The sequence below is a fragment of the Pteropus medius genome, unplaced genomic scaffold (genome assembly GCF_902729225.1).
Source record: "Pteropus medius unplaced genomic scaffold, Ma_sr-lr_union100, whole genome shotgun sequence".
NCBI lineage: Eukaryota > Metazoa > Chordata > Mammalia > Chiroptera > Pteropodidae > Pteropus > Pteropus medius.
The window spans coordinates 1,907,116-1,914,069 of NW_024345861.1; positions in this window are offsets into that span (position 1 = coordinate 1,907,116).

Genomic DNA, 6,954 nt, shown 5'->3' on the forward strand with positions numbered 1-6,954 from the left:
CACCTCCTAGGTTAAATTTCATTCATTGTAAATTGAATTATTTTCTTAATTTTCTTTTTTGAGTGTTAATTCCTAGTGTATAGAAATACAACTAATTTTTATGGGTTGGTCAAATACTGCAGAATTGCTGAAATCACAATATTTTTTTTCTGGATTCTTGATGTTTTTCTATCTATAGGATAATGTCATTTGTGACTAGTGATCATTCTATTTCTTTTCCAATTTATTTTCCTTGCCAAATTGATCTTTTTGGAAACTTCCAGTACAATATTGAAGAGAACTGGCAAAAGCAAACATCCTTATCTTATTTTTTGCCCTTATCTCATTTCTGATTTTAGAGAGAAAGCACTCAGTCATTCACCGATGAGTATAATATTAGCTATGGGTTTTCATAAATACCTTACATCAGGTTAAGGAAGTTCTCTTCTATTCCTAATTTGTTAAGCATTTTCATCATGAAAGGGTATTAAATTTTAAAAAATGATTTGTCCGCATTAAGATAATAATGTAGTTTTCTCCCTTTGTTCTATTAATTTGCTATAATACATTGATTTTCATATGTTGAATCATCCTTGAATTCCTAGAATAAATCCAACTTGGTCATGGCATATAAACCTTTTCATATGCTACTGGATTTGCTAGTATTATGCTGAGAATTTCTGCATTTCTCATAAGAGTTATTGGTTTCAATTTTTTTTTGCTTGTAATGTCTTTGTCTGGTTTACTATCAGGGTAATATTGGTCTTATAGAATAAGTTAGGAAGTGTTCACTCCTGTTTTATTATTTTTTGAAAGAGTTTAAGAAGAATTGGTGTTAATTCTTTTTTCCATGTCTGGTAGAATTCACCCTTTTACATAACCAGTTGCTTCTCTCTTGCTAATTTCAATATTCTCTCTTTGTCTTCATCTTTTGACACTTTGATTATTACATCTCCTAATGTAGATCTCGTTGTGTTTATTCTACTTGAAATTTGTTGAGCTTCTAAGATGTATAGATTAATGTCTTTTTTCAAATTTGGGAAGTTTACAGCCATTATTTCTTCAAATATTTTTTCCCTTTTACTCCTCTCATTCTCAGACTCCTATTGGTATGCTTAATTGTGACCCATAAGTCTCTTAGGCTGTGTTCATATTTCTTCATTCTTTTTTATTTCTGCCCCTCAAACTGGATACTCTTAATTAACTTATCATGACCACTGATTCTTGCTTCTCTCCGCCTTACTTTGTTCTGAGCCCCTCTAGTGAAATTTACATTTTAGTTATTACTCTTTTCAGCTCCAAAATTTCTTTGATCCCTTTTGATAAATTTTATCTTTTTAAATATTCTCTATTTGGTGTGGCATCATCTCCTGGTTTCCTTCAGTTCTCTGTCTATGGCTTTCTTTAGTTCATTGAGCACATTCAGAACAGTTGACTTAAAGGTTTTCTTTAATGATTCCACTTTCTGTGCTTCCTCAGGGACAGTTTCTATTAATTTAATTTTTTTTCCAAGTATGGGCTAACCTTCTTGTTTCATTGCCTCCTTTAACATTTTTTTCCTAAAGTTGAACATTTTAAATATTATAATGTGCTAACTCTGAAAATCAGATACTCCACTCTCTTCAAGGTTTGCTATTGTTACTTAATATGGGTTGTAGTTACTTGTTTATTTAGTGACTTTTCTAAACTATATTTAAAGACTTTCTTTGTTGTATGTGGCCTCTGAAGTCTCTGTCCTTTAGCTTGAGATCAGCTAGTGGTTTGAAAGGGATTTCTTTAAATGCCTGAAGCAAAAAGAAAAAAAGTAAAAGAAAGAAAAAATACTCTCCTAGTCTTTGCAAATTGGATCTGTGTTGAATACTCCCTTGATACTTAGCCACTCTCTTAACAACACTTAAAGCCTTCACAGGTCTTCTCTGAGCATGTGTCCTACTATGGCAATACAGATTACCTGTGGGAGTTTTCCAATGCTCTTATTCTCCAAAATAGCTCTCTCACCGGATTTTCTGTGAGACTTTCAGCATGTCTATTGTTTTCTCCAACTGCAATATTTTGCCTTCAGCAGCAGTAGCTTATTCATTTGCCTTACAATTTTTTTTGACAAACACCCTCTGTTTAAGACTTTTCTATCCTGAGAGAGTTCTAAGTTAGTCAAAAAAACAAAAAACGAACAAACAAACAAACAAAACCTTGTGTCAGGCCTTTAAAGAAACCTCAGACAGATCAAGCCAGACATATATAAGTTCTTAGAAATGAGCTCTTCTTTGCTCCTTCTGAAAAGAGGTACCCACACCAAGAATGTGAGTGCTATCTTTAAGACAACTGCTGTGCCAGGGAGGAGTGTAGGGAAAGGCTAATTAAAACACTACAAAGCTCTACATCTGTGTTTAAATCACTTTTTAAAAAAAAAATCAGTTATTGCTTGGTTTCTGTAAACCTTTACCTGTTTACCAAGGTTCCAAAAAAGTTGATTTTGACCCTTTTTACTCATATTTCAGTGTTTGGAGACATTAGCCTTTGGGGCTCCCTTGATCACCATTTTCATTCTCTGGTCATTTTATGAAAGTAGCACATAGGTGATGGGATATGGTCAGGAATGAGGGTAGATGAAATGATCAAAGATGATATGACTTATACTATTTTACCAATTACAAAGCATTGCCACCATGGGGAATATATAAAGAGATTTTATAGAAGTGATTCTTAAGGCCAAGTCATATTTCATTTTGTAATATTAGTGATAAAAAGATAAAAGTGTGCGATTTTGCCAGAGAATCTATATATAGAAGAAATCAGAGATCTGGTCAGATTTGGAAGATAATTTAGTGGTAAAAAAGCAATGTTGCAGGTTAGGGGTTTCTGGAACCAAATTCTAACATTTTGAAGGGAGAGAAAGGAAGTAAAATTGGTCACAGGGCGAAGTCAAACTGTGATTCAGACATACACATTTTTGGTCAATTCCACCAAGGAGCTCTGTAGCATATATGGCCTTTCAGACTTGTTCCACAGTAGATCAAATTAATTGGGCTTTTATATACCACCTCAAGCAGTTATTGGCTATGGACTGCCCCTGGAAGGACATGATCTCAGACAGGGAAATTCTCTGCAGTTGTCACTATTTAGAGCCGCTGAGAGCTGAGGCCAACTAGTCCTTCTATGATGAATCTCTGAGTTAACCATAAGCAGAATTTCTAATCTCTATTAGGTACATGTTAATATGATTGACACTGTTCCATGTGCAGATAACGCTATGCAGAGACATATAATGCAAAGTCTAAATTGATGCCTAGATATTAATAAGGATGTACATTATAAAAGACAATCTTATTTCAAAGCCCTTCACTGGTGCTTTTTAAGAAAGTAAATGTTAAGTCAAATTATATTTCAAAGAAAGATAAAGAAATTTGATAATAGAAGCAAGCTCTGTAGAGAAGGAGTTGTGCTAAGATGAGAGATATCCATATACTATTTAACAATAATTTTTGGTTGACTATTTTTTTCCCAAGGATGATTTTGGTTCAGAGTAGATGCAGGCTTTTCACTGAAAATTTCTTTAAGTATACCACATTAGAAGCCTGTAGAGTGTCTTACTTTTATTATTTTAATACATTACCTTTTTCAGCCATAAAACTATATATCAATGTACCTCTCTATTAGTCAAAAAATGGCATTAAGGACAAATAATCCAGACTGAATCCCTGAAAAACATAGTTATTCTAATTTTAATGACCATGTTCAATGAGATTCTAAAAGACAGCATATCTCATTATATTTTCCAGAAATATGACATTGCTTATCGAAAGGTTAGATGGATACTTTATCATAAACATAATGCCTTTCCTTCCTGATTTTTGATGGAAAAGATACAGAAATATTAAAATATTAAACATATTAAAGACCCATCAATATTAGTTGATGATATGCTAGGTTATCTATGAGCTCTGATTTCAAAATTAGTGATTTCTGTCTTCTGTTTTTATTTGTCCTATTAGCCAGTGTCATAATAGAATACTTACGTATTCTTTGTCATTAAAAAAATGATTACTCTTAGAAAAAAAACCTGAAGAATAAGTAAATGTCTCCTTTCTAAAACACAATACATCTGGAAGGTTTTAAAGATAAAGTAATTAATTTGTGTCTCATATCTCTTTGTAGCTAAAAGAAAAATGCCAAGACTCTTAGTATGTTAGCTCATTTGTATGTAAGAGTGAATGTGCCAATGAAATATATACAACCCTTAATAGATTCTTTTTCTCAATTTTCAGTTTTTTTGACAAATATATTCATGATCTCATAGAGATATTCTAAAGGCTTAATACAATTGAAAAGAAGGGGATAACTTAAAATTTTAATCTGAATCAACAAGTTACTATAGTATATCAATTCAAATTTTAAAAGTTCTTGGGCCAAGTAGTCCTTATTTGTGTGGTACATTGCACACATGTAAACCTATGTGAAAAATTATACATTAATGCCGTTGAGGAAAATCTAGACAATACTAATTACTATAGCTTAACTTGAATACTGGAACCAGCAAAGCCTTCCCAAATGAATAAATAAAACCATTCTTATATTTAGGGGCATGATGTGAACAGTAAAACAAACAGGTACAAAATAATTCCTGGTACAGATAAGAGAAATATTTCTGTTTCCTAAGGGTTATTCAATAGCATAAATTGATGTTATACACTATTCCTTTGAGCTCCATAAAGTACTTCTGTTTCAATAAAACACTTTCTTATTTTAATTTTAGAAATGTCTATTTTACATCAAAGAAAGGGAGGTTTTTTTCTAATTCATTTTTTTTTGTGATTCAGAATAGTTTTAATGCATCTGCTATGATAAGAAATAGATAAATAGATATTTTAATAAATGAGAAGATAAATAGTATGGAGAAGGATAAAGCAAAGAAATAGGAGGTGATGTGATGGAAATAGTGAAGGGATTGCCTCACAGTTCTCAGAGCCTCATGGGTAATACAGCCAGGAATAAGATGATCTAGGATTCTAGGAACATCGAGGGGTCCAGAAGAGTGGTAGATCAATCGAAGTTCTGGGTTCTCTCCTTAGGTTTTGCCAAGAATTTCCAGGGAAGAAGTTACTCTTATTCTGAGCTAATGAAGCTCTGAAGAAATTGCATCTTGGTTCTGAATGGTTGTGGAGGCCTGAAAATGTTAAAATAGAATATATGTTATTTAAAACCTTAGAAATAGCTAACGACCTATTAAATGAAAACTAAAGAATTCTTACTACTGTAAATAAAGCTTTGCACATACACTATTTGAGAGATTACAAAGGTTTGTGGCACATTGACACCTTGTTTGCAAGTTTTTCTTTTCTTGAAAAACTGTGCCAAGTACATGTGGTTAGAAATTGCTGATGGAATATACTTCATGTCTTATAGATATGTTGCTCGATAGAACAATATAAAGCAAAGTACAGTTATCATGTTTGGTTCACTTTTATTCTTGAGTTTCTACAATATTTTACTGTCCACCAACATAAAAGCAAGTAATCTAAAGCATTGGCAAGACTTTACTATGGTATTCTTCAGTAACTTTTATATACTGTTTTCTTTCATAATTTGAAATGAAATAATTATTTTTGTTATAAATTTCTTTATAAATATTCTTAATGATGAATGATGCATTTATTTAAGCATCAATGGATGAATAAAGTTATGCACAGGTGACTAACTACCTTGAATAACTATCACTTCACTCAGTTGCTATCCACAGTACGTAAAAATTGCAATTACATGCTGGGATCTATTATCCCAATTAATGGACTGTTTTATATTCATTATGCACTATACTTGAAACACTTTAGAGGCCTGGCCTTCATTTAGCTACAGGCAAAGTAAAATTTATAAAAAATAACCAAGAAAAGATTTTCATTTACTTACTAGGTTATGTAGCATGTAATTATACTTTAAGTATAACTAGTAAGAGCTCAAAAATTCCCTTTGATTTAAAGACAGTAAAAGTGTATTTTAAAAACATAACAAATATAACTTTGTAATGAACAAGTCAATGTGAGTTGCTGCAGCACTGGAGGTTTCATTAACTATGTCTATCTCCTCCTTCTCAAAATGATGTGGCCAAAGGTTAAATTTGATTATTATGTATTATATTCAGAGAGATTCTCATTATTCCAGGCATATGAACTAAAAGAGCTACAATACACAGAGTTCTTCCAGTAGCTGGATGGTGAACAAATAAAATAGTCTCCTAAGAAGTACACAACCCTTTGTTGTGTTGCTGCTTTGTAAAGTGTCAACTCGAGGCTATGTTTTACTGCAATGAAATTTGACCATTGAAGTTAAATTCTACTTTCTCTGGTGACTTCCAAAGCTGTATTCCCAAAGCTATAAAATAAAACACAGTTGTAATTCTTGTCATTGTAAAAAGCATTGATTGCTTCTGATTGTATATTATAGTGAAGGAGTAGTCTATTACATAACTATATTGCATTTTCATGATAATTACTGAAAGTTATTGAACTAGGCAGGGAGTTAAAGCCAGTAAGTAAATCTACACATATTTAGTGGACCTAAACGGCTGTAAACAATACATCCTTATTTACAGTGTACTAGAAATTTATAATTTACAGTGCATTTAAGGTTATTTTAAGAATCATACCCTCAATTCCACAAATTTAATTGAAATATGAACTATAGCAAAACGCCATGCTAATTATATCATCTTCGCTTTCTAAAACTGATTTGACATTTAAAATGTCAAATCAAACAGTTTGGGTTTGCTATTTCACTTTTTTAAGATAGATGAATTTTGTTAATTTTATTTAAATGTGTCATTTATAGTGAACATATCTTTGGTCATATATATTTTTGTACTTGATATAATTATTCATGTACCTACACTAATCCTTGTTTAGTTAAAAAAAAAAAACCTCCCTAACAATCAAAAATATAACCAAACTTAAAAACATCAAGGTCAATAAAAGAAAAACATAT